Source organism: Pinus tabuliformis, chromosome 2_1 (assembly GCF_031772625.1).
Source record: "Pinus tabuliformis cultivar Carrire ecotype Pingquan chromosome 2_1, CPIR1, whole genome shotgun sequence".
Taxonomy (NCBI): domain Eukaryota; kingdom Viridiplantae; phylum Streptophyta; class Pinopsida; order Pinales; family Pinaceae; genus Pinus; species Pinus tabuliformis.
The window spans coordinates 731,341,002-731,351,447 of record NC_142299.1 but is presented as its reverse complement, the minus strand read 5'-3'; positions in this window follow the sequence as shown (position 1 = coordinate 731,351,447).

Here is a 10,446-nt window from a genome sequence, read left to right as displayed (position 1 = left end):
AAGTTGAAAGAGAGTATGGCAGTCGGTTGAGTTGGTTGGGTCCATTGGGATACATGAACAATGGCCGAACAATCATGTGAAAGGTAATAGGAAGGGTAAAGTAAATGGACTTTAGGTGTCAGATGCCTTGGCTATGTTGGGAATCGTTATTCTCAATGTTGTGCATGATGTGCATGGAGAAAGGGAGTTATCTTAACCTTGACCTTATGATATTTGGTAATTATGTTGTGATCATGTTTATGCTAATGTTTATATATATGCATGTATATATATATATATATATATATATATATATATATATATATATATATATATATATATATATATATATATATATATATATATATATATATATATATATATATATATATGTCGTTGTCTGACATGATCATGATTATTTTATGTTGATGTTTATATGTATATATATATGTATGTATTCATATCGTTCTCTAATAGGGTTGTTAGGAATAATTCTTTTAGAGGAATGATTACTTACGTAGGTGAATGACATGAAGAAGTTCCTTGTTTATGAAGAATCAAGTGGGAAAGTAGTCCTAACAAATATACAAGGTCAGTGTAATGTGGCTATGAGTTGATATTATGTGATTATATTATTCATCTGTTTATGTTATGACACATAATACTAAAGGATACATCAGCGGAATGAAAACAATGTGCTTTGCGGCATTCTAGGATAAGCATGGACTACGGAGAGACACTGGAAGCAAGGGTGCTTGGTAGAGGCAATATAGTTTTGGATGTGCAGTGTTATTGTTGTGTATATGTTGTGTATGTTGTATATTCAGTGATTATACATATGGTGATGTGTAATGTTATATATGTAGTATTGTGTACATATGATGTTGTATGCCTATTGTATATATGATGTTGTGCATATATTACATATGCAGTGTTGGCTATATATGGTGCTACGTACATGTTGGATATATGGTGTTATGTACATATCGTACTGTGCATATGTTGGATATGTGGTGTTCTTTTCATATGGTGTTGTGTGCATGTTGTACGTATGGTGTTGTGTGCATGAATGTACATGTGGTGTTGTGTACATGTTTTACATGTGGTGATGTGTGCGGGTGGTGTTGTGTGTATGTCATGCACGTGGAGCCGTGTACATATGATTTCATGTACATGTCATGCATGTGGTGTTGTGTACATGTGGTATTGTGTACACATTGTATAGGTGGTGCAGTGTACATATGGCGTTGTGTACACGTTGTGCAGGCGATGTCGTCTACATGTCATGTTGTGCATACATTGTGAAGGTGGTATTGCGTACATGATGTACATATGGTACTGGTGTACATGTGGTATTGTGCACATGTCATACATTCTCTGTTGCAGACATGTGGTACTATGTATGTGCATTGGGTAGTAATGGTATTGTGACACATGTATTCATTGTGTTGTAATTTGTGTACGTATATCTATTATGTTGTACACCAGGTGTAAGTGTATGTATTATGTTGTGATGTACATGGGATGTAGGAGTATTTATTGTGTTGTGTTGTACACTGGGTGTAGGTGTATGTGTGGTATGTCAAATGTAGGTTCATGTATTTCACGGCATTGTATGTCATGTGTGGTTGTATGTGTGTGATGCACACTATGTGGATGTTCACATGGTTGAAGAGAAGGAGTTGGGTGTTTGTCAGATGTGACAACTAATCTGGTGTGCGTACGGAATAAAGGCAAAGGTAGAAGCTAAATATTGATTAAAGGATAAGTATCAACATTTTATTTCATTTTTATTATGCATGTGATTTATGATTTTGGTCTATGATGAGTACATGGGATCTATGATTCTGGTTTATGATGGTTATATGTGATTATGATTTTGATCTATGATGGTTGTGTTTTGAGATAACCTGACGTGATATGTTTATAAATGATGATTTGCTCAAAGATTCTACTTTGACTTTTTGTGTTAGGAAGCGAACATAATTGCAAGTGTACCTTATTGACGGGCCACCAATGAGGTATGATTTGAAGTTATTTCAATTTATTTTGAGTCTAATGGAAATTATGTGCTTGGTATAGGAAAGCATGAAATGCTCAGTTGGGTGGTCGAAACTGGTAGCAAGCATTACCAAAAACAACAAAATAAATTAGAACATGTAGCAGTATGTTGGTAAAACAGTTTGGGAGCAAGGCCATTATGGGACATTGGTTCCCACTAGTGTCCATTGATTGCCATGAGAATTCTATGACTGGTATGATGGTTTTGAGGAAAGTATATTCCTTGGTTGTTTGATCTTCTGATGCGAGGAATCCCTGTTAATGGATGGATTGCCTAAGATATGGTATGCTAGCTGAACTTAGAAGGTGTGTCTAACAGAACTTGGAAGGTGTGTCTAACGGAACTTGGAAGGTGTGTGACTGCACGGAAGGGGGTGACCGGATTGCCCGAGATAATTTGTAGCAGAGAAGGGAAGGGCATGGATGGATTTGTTTTGGTCATAATAATTGCCATATGACTCAAATGCACATTAGGAGTGTGCTCTAGAGCAATAAGCTGGTAACTATTCATTGAGAGGACAAGTGGCGCAGGATTGTAGCACCAGACATTGGATGCAGATTTGGCCTTGCACTAGATTCTGGATTTTCTGGAAAGAAGGTGAATCCTAGTATTAATTTGACAGTAGAGGTGTGGGCCTCTAGATTCACTTGTTGTGGATGTAGGCATCGTATACTTTTATTTTCTAATTGAGAAAATGTCTGTGTATATCCAGTTATTGTAAAACCATAATGAGTTTTGTTATAAATCTTGAGTAAGCAATATGATTGTCATGCTTCAATATTGATCATTGTAAATAGTGCATGGAGCTGCATTATAAAGCTCCAAGGGAAGTATATTTTGTTTTTAGTAGTCTTCTTGGTTATAAGTGTCATTGAACACTGAGGACAGTATTCCCCCAAGGGGGAGGGTTCTCTAACAACATTGGTTGAAAATTCATGTAAAAAAATATAAGACCAAGGTCATGGGACATCTATTCCAAGATGAATGGTGGGTAAACATCCTAGTGGGATTTCATTTCAGTTATTATGGCTAACGAAATTGGAAAAGGTAATGGAAAAGGCTTTAGAAAGGAAAAATGACATTTTAGGCACATTTATTTATGAAAATAATGGAAATTAGGAGAAAAGGAAGGTCAAAGGTCAAAGGTTACATGTGAGGAGGAAAATGAAGGAAAATAGAGGAAAATTAATAAAATACATGCCTCATTGGTAAAAGGGCTTTTGAAGATTAGTTGGCATGCTTTTGGTTAAGCTTTTGCTAAGGCTACATCAGTGTAACCTTTTGTCTATCTAGTTTTGGAGCTCTCTCATTGTTCTCTCTCTCTCTCACTATTGGACACTTAGAGTTTTCTTGGACAAATTTGGCATTAGATCAAGAAAGGGAAAAGAATGCAAGAGGAAGGAAGGAGTAAGGAAGAAAGAGTAGAATCAAGCATCTACAACAAGATTCTTTGCAGGTATCGATTTGTATCTGTGTTTTCCTTGCTAGATTTCGCATGCATGGTATTGCATGTGGTTCTCTTTCTGTGATTGGCATGTGTTTTGATAGATGTGACAATTTTTTTCATCCTAACCTTGCCATTTATGGATAGCCATGGTGTGTTTGGGTTCTCATGTTTTGGTTGAGCTAGATTGTCGGATGGGTTTGAAGCTGAGTGAGATGGATCTATAAAAGGAAGCAAACATGGCCTATTGATCCTTGAACCAGACTATGGATTGCGGTAAAGTCACTGGTCCAGTGACCCCTAAACCAAAATGTGGGTTGTGGTAAAGATAAGTATCTTGTGCCTCGGTGGGCCTAGGACTCCTCGACCAGTTAATAGCAAGATATATGGTAAATCATAGAGGTGGTTTCGCTTGATTAGGCCTAGGAATCCTTGCTGGTGAATGACGGGATATATGGTAAAGTTTAGAGGGTGGAGTCTCAGATAGGGCCTACTAATCCGGTGTGGATTGCGGTAAAGCTCAGAGATTGGTGTCTAGGTTATGACCTAATGATGCCTAGATCAGACTATGGATTGTGATAAATACTAGAGACTGGGAGACAAAAAAAATCCCCACGATGTAGGCAGAGATATCCATCGGAATCCATGCTTGTTTTGGCCTAGTGATCTGGTGGAGATCATGGTAAAGCCTATTATTACATATTTATTCTTTAGGCCTAGTAATCTAGTGCGGATTGCAGTAAAGCTTGGTTTTTATTGATGAGGGTGACATGGTTTCCCTCGGGATGCCTTGGTTGGTTCTTTTGGTTTGAGTCTCACATTCATGCTTGGAATATGGCACGGGGGTGATTGGATGAAGAGAGACTTGGCTCAGCCAATCTACAGTCAGGTGGACAGTGGTATTCCCATGCCAGGTTGGATTTTGCATCATTAATATAAGGTTATTTATCCTTGTTATTTGATGAGTATTATATTGGTTCATATGTCGATTATATGGCTAGTTCTTCCTTGATATTTCTGTATTTATTATATTGGTTATAATTATGTATTATGACAGTGGTGATGTATGTCTCTCCTCATCTCTTGATATGTAAATAATGAACTATGTATCTATGGCCTACTAAATGATAAGGAAGCTAATGATATAAGGGAACAATGTTTCTTAGTAATTCTCATATATATATGAGAACCCTATGCTCAAGTCTATTATTTAAACCTGTAGACTACATATTTATGACATGTCTGACGAAATGTTTGTCATGGCTAGTAGGGGTCCAGTCTAAACCTTGTCAATGTTTTTGGAAATATATCATTGTTGTATTGTGCAAATTCATTTCTGAACCTCTCATTGAGTTCTAGGTAGTGACCTTGGCTCTGGGCCTGAAAAGGCAGCACAAATCCTGGATTCGTAGGAATAAGTCCGAGGGGAAAATTCTGTAGATGCATGCATACCCATTCTATGGGAGAATCTGGAGCCTCCCAGATGCACCCTTTTCCATATCAATGGAGCATCTAAGGGTTTAATTGTCTAAGAACTCATGCGACCGAAGGATTGGTTACTTGAGTGGTTGGGATGGCTCCTAAGAGTTTTGTTGCTGATGTGGGTGGTCCATGTGGTGTGTTTTCGTCGATTCCACTCCCCTAAGGTCACCTAGGAGGTTGAATCCCATTAGAGTGCCCTTTTGTCGCATACTTACCTTGGTTTTCCGATTACTTGGGTAGATGTGCAATGAGGGAGTTACAAAATTAAAATGAAAAAACTCATAGAAGAACTAAAGAAATCTTGGGTTCAAGACTCAAAATCGTCTTCCTAAAGATTTCTTTAAAAATCAAGGTGGATTTTTGTAAGAAAGGAAAATATTTGACAATATCATTCTTCTATAGGTAGTGAATCACTCTATTCAAGATAGAGGTGATAAATGTATGACAATAAAGCTTACAATGGAACATGCATATGATAGATTCAAGCGTGAGTATTTATTAAAGTTTATGCCAAGATTTGGCTTTGAAACTAAATTTATGGAGTGGGTATCTCTCTGCATCAAATCACCTTAGGTTTTACCCTTAGTTAGTAGGAGATAAATAGGTCATTTCAATTCTTTAAGAGCTCTTTTCTAGGGTTGCCACTTATCCCCTTTCTTGTACATCATCATGGGGGGTGGTCTTAGTATAAGGTTGGAGTGTGGAAGAATTTGAGATTGCTAACCATATGTAAGGTTTGTAAGGGTTAAAAAGACCATAATTCATTCTAAATTTTTTGATGAAACCCTTATTATGAGACAACCTTCAAGTATAATTTTAGGAAGTTTCAAATTCATTCTTGATAATTGTCTTGAGGATTCTGGGGGACTAATAAACATAGGGAAACCACACTTTTCCTCATGGAATATCTCCTTTTATAAGAAAAATCAAATTGGAAGAATATTTATTTTTCATTCACTGAAAACTTGAAAATAATTCAAATACTTATCGATAAGTATTTATTTAATATCTCACTCCTCACAATATTGGACTCAAAACATTTCCAAATTTAAGAGGAAATTCTTAGCTTGGGGTTCTCGTTGGCTCAATCTAGTAGGGCTCATTGCACTGATTAAGGATATCCTTTCTACTCATCTACTTTTCCAATTCTCATCTGATACCCCGCCCAAAAGAATCCTCTCCATAATGGGAAAGGACATATGCAAGTTTCCATGGGAAAGAGGTTGATTTAGTCTGAAAAAACTTTACCTACTAAAATGGGCCAGAGTAAAGTTCCCTAAAATCCAAGATGGCCTTTGCATTAGAGATCCTATGCTCATGAACAAATAAATAGGAGAAAAATTAATGTTGATATTTATCATTAGGAAGAATATTTGTGGAAGACTGTCCCCAACAAAAAATATCTTCAAATAGAGAGTGCAAGAAGTCTTGAATTAATTTAGGTAGCTAGGGGAGGCTCCATTGTATGGAAACTATTTTCAGTGGTAGTTCGACTCCTTAGCTCTAGAACATATTGGATGTTAGGAAATGGTAAAAACATAAATATTTGGAAATATAGAATAATGGAGAAAGAACCTCTAGAGTGAAAACTGTAGCTCCTAACTCTAAGATAATTATTCTCAACACAAGGTAAAATAGCTTTAGAAAATATTTCTAATTTGCAAAATGATGGAAATTAGATTGGTTGGGACTTTAGAAGTGTCCCTCAAAATTTGTAGTATCTTGTAATGAAACATTGGGCCAATCTGGTTGGGTTTGTGCCATTGAGACATGAGGAAGACAATTGGGTGGGTTGGAAAAACTTAATGTAGTAGATGTGAGAAGGATATGCTACACTTCACTCCCCTGAAAGAGATCCTCCAAAATAAAGCTATTGGAAGAAAAGATGGAGGGAAAATTTGAACCCAAAGATTGATACCTTTTGATGGCTACATGTTCATAAAAAAATATTGAAAATAGAAAACTTGAGAAAGAGTGGCATTCAAGGTCCCTTCAGATAACCTATTTGGAAACAACAAGAGGAATCTATCTCCCATATATTTTTGGATTGTTATTTCATAGAAATGATCAAGGTGGAGGTGATATCTCTACTATCAAATTCGCTAAAATGCCAACCTCACTTCGGTAGTTATTTTTGTCTTAGATAAATAATTATGTAGGTAGCTTTACTAAGAAACCCGTTTTCAAGAAATTATGAGAAGCCCTTCCAATATTCATGAGTTAGGAAGTGTGGCTTGAAAGGAACAATAACATCATTAAAAATTTTAATCCCCTCCCTTATTCTATAGTTATGAAATCTATGGTCTTATGTTTTTATTTCTAGGATAAAAATATAAAAAATATTCTCCTAAATAGAGATTGGATCCCCTTCAAAGTGATTAGTGTTCGAAGTATTTATCTTAGTAAATTCCTTCCAATCCTTGGAATTAAATTATAATATATTTTATAAAAGTCGAAAGCTTATTGTCAAGCCAGGATATATCTCCTTAAAACAAAACTTTGTTATATTCATTAAGGCTAAACATTATTATATATAAGAGGGAGTGATTGTTCGGTTCATCTCCCGACTCTCTATCTTCTCTATTATTTGTTTACATTAATTACAATTGTTCACCCAATCCTTCTAATTAGGTGTCAACATTCCCCCACTTAATCTGAAGGGTTGTTGGTGAGTCCAAACATCGTTCTGAATCTTTCAAGCTTTTCTCTTCCAAGTGCTTTGGTGAATATGTCTACAATTTGCTCATTAGTGGAACAATGGTGGAGATGGATTGTTTTGGCCTCAACATGATGTCGAATTAGATGATATTTAGTATTGATGTGCTTTGTTCAATCATGGAACTTTGGGTTCTTGGCCAACTTTATTGCAGATGTATTGTCAATCATGGGTGGAGTTGATTGCACTTGTTTTACCTGCAAATCTTCAAGAATTTTCCTGAGCCACACAATTTGTTTTGTTGCCTCAGATGCTGCCACATATTCTTCCTCTATTGTAGAATCTGCAGGAACTGATTGTTTGGGTGATCTCTAGGAGACAACTCCTGATCCAAGACTCATAGCATAACCTGAAGTAGATACCCATGTTTCTTTATCTCCATTGAAGTCTGAATCAGAGTATACAATCAAGATGAAGTCGTCCACCTGTGTATGCTTGATTCCAAAGTCTTGAGTTCCCTTCAAGTATTTTAGAGCTCTTTTTGCAGCAAACCAATGTCCCTCACAATGCTTTTGCATAAATTTGGAGAGGATTCCAACGGCAAAAGAAATATCTGGTCTGGTAGTTGTCAGGTAGCTGAGACTTCCTACAAGCTGTCTATACTTTGTTGCATCCTCAAATTCTTTTCCTTCGTTTGATGTGAGCTTTAAGTTTTGTTCCAATGGAGTAGTCAGAGGATTGCATTCAGTCATACCAAATCTGTTCAACAGATCTCCAATGTATTTCTTTTGAGAAAGGAATATGGACTTTGGATGTTGAGTTACTTCAATACCAAGATAGTAATGATCATAGCCCAAATCAGTCATTTCAAAACCTTTCTTCAATTCCCTCTTTATGGATGTAATGTAGCTTTTATTTTTCCCTGTTATCAACAGATCATCTACATATAGTACAAGATATACAACTGTTTTGCCAACTTTCTTGACAAACAGAGTTGCATCATCAAGATCATAATGTTTGAAATGGAGTTTCAGAAGATGCTCCATCAATTTTTCATACTAGGCTTGTGGTACTTGTTCGAGGCCATACAAGGATTTCACAAGTTTTCATACTTTATCTTCATGTCCTTTCACAGTAAAACCTTCAGGCCGAGACATAAAAACATTTCCTTTTAGCTCTCCATTAAAGAAAGCGGTTTTTACATCCATTTGATGGACTTTCCAACCATTCTGAGCTGCTAGGGCAAAGATTGTTTGGATGGTGGCTCATTTTGCTGTGGGGGCAAAAGTCACCTCATAATCGACCCCTTCCTTCTGTGCATAACCTTTTTCCACAAGTCTGGCTTTGTGCTTGTCAAGTGAGCCATCAGCTTTATACTTGTTCTTGTAGACCCAATTGCAGCCAATTGGTTTAGTTCCCAATGGAGGATCAACCAGCTTCCAAGTGCCATTCTTTATCATGGCATCATACTTCTTTTTCCTTGCTTCTTTCCATTCATCATGAGAAGAATCTTCTTTGAAGGAAGTTGGGTCAAAATCTATAGACCAATTTAATTCACAATCATAAGAAACATCCATATCAACAGGTGAATCAGAGTCATCTACATTACCTCCATTTCTCTGATTTGAATTTCTAGTTCCTGTTTCTCCAACCTCATCAGGATGAACATTTTCAAGTGTCTTTGTCAGCCACTTTGGGGGACCTTTCTCAGATGGTCTATTGACTGAGTTGGGGCTGAATCAAGATTGAGTCTCCCAATTCTGTCAATCACATCACTCAAAGTATCATCTGATGTTGGAGATTCATGTAGGGGAGAGAGTGCTTCTGAAGAAGATTCCACAGGTTGATCTAGTATAGGAATCCCCCCTTCAAGATGTGGAATCTGATTATCAAATTCTTGAAATGATTTTGCAGTTATGAATCTATCCAAGCGATCAAGTTGCCTTTCAACAATATTGTCAGTTTTGGATGATTCAAGAAAGATTACATCTCTAGAGACAACAAAATTTTTTTTGACTTCATCATAGAGACGATATGCTTTGGAGGTGTTTTAATAGCCAAAGAAGATACACTTACGACTTCTTGCACCAAGTTTCTTTCTATGTACTTTTGGTATTAGGGCATAACAGGTGGAACCAAAGACCCTGAGATGCTTACCGAAGGAATGTACCCATACCACTTTTCATAAGGATTCTTGTTTCTAATAGCATTATATGGACATATATTCTTTATATATACAACACATAGAACAGCATCAGCCCAAAACATTACTTTTACATTTTTGAAGAAGAGCATGGAGCGTACCATATTTAAGATTGTCCTATTCATTCTTTCAGCTACTCCATTCTATTGGGGATTATAAGGCACAGTTGTTTGATGTTTGATCCCATGTTGGCGAAGATAGTTTTCAAATTCATTTGAAGTGTATTCTTTTCCATTATTAGTGCGAATAGATCCAATATGAGATTGTGCATCATTTTCAATCCATGCATGAAAGTTCTTGAATGTTTGAAAAGCATCAAATTTGTTCTTCAATCAATATACACAACACATTCTAGTGTAGTCATTAATAAATGTTATCATATATTCATTTGTAGAAGAGACAGGCATTGGACCACATAAATCTGAATGAATGGGTTCAAGTTTTCTATGTGCTCTGGAATGTGAATCATGAAAGGGTTGTTTGCTATGCTTTCCTAGAATACAAGCATCGCATTGCTTAAGCTTCCTAGGAATTGTAGGCAATCCAGCAACACCATTTTTCTTTAATAAGCGAAGGCTATCATAGTTCAAATGTCCAAATCTAGCATGCCATAATAGACT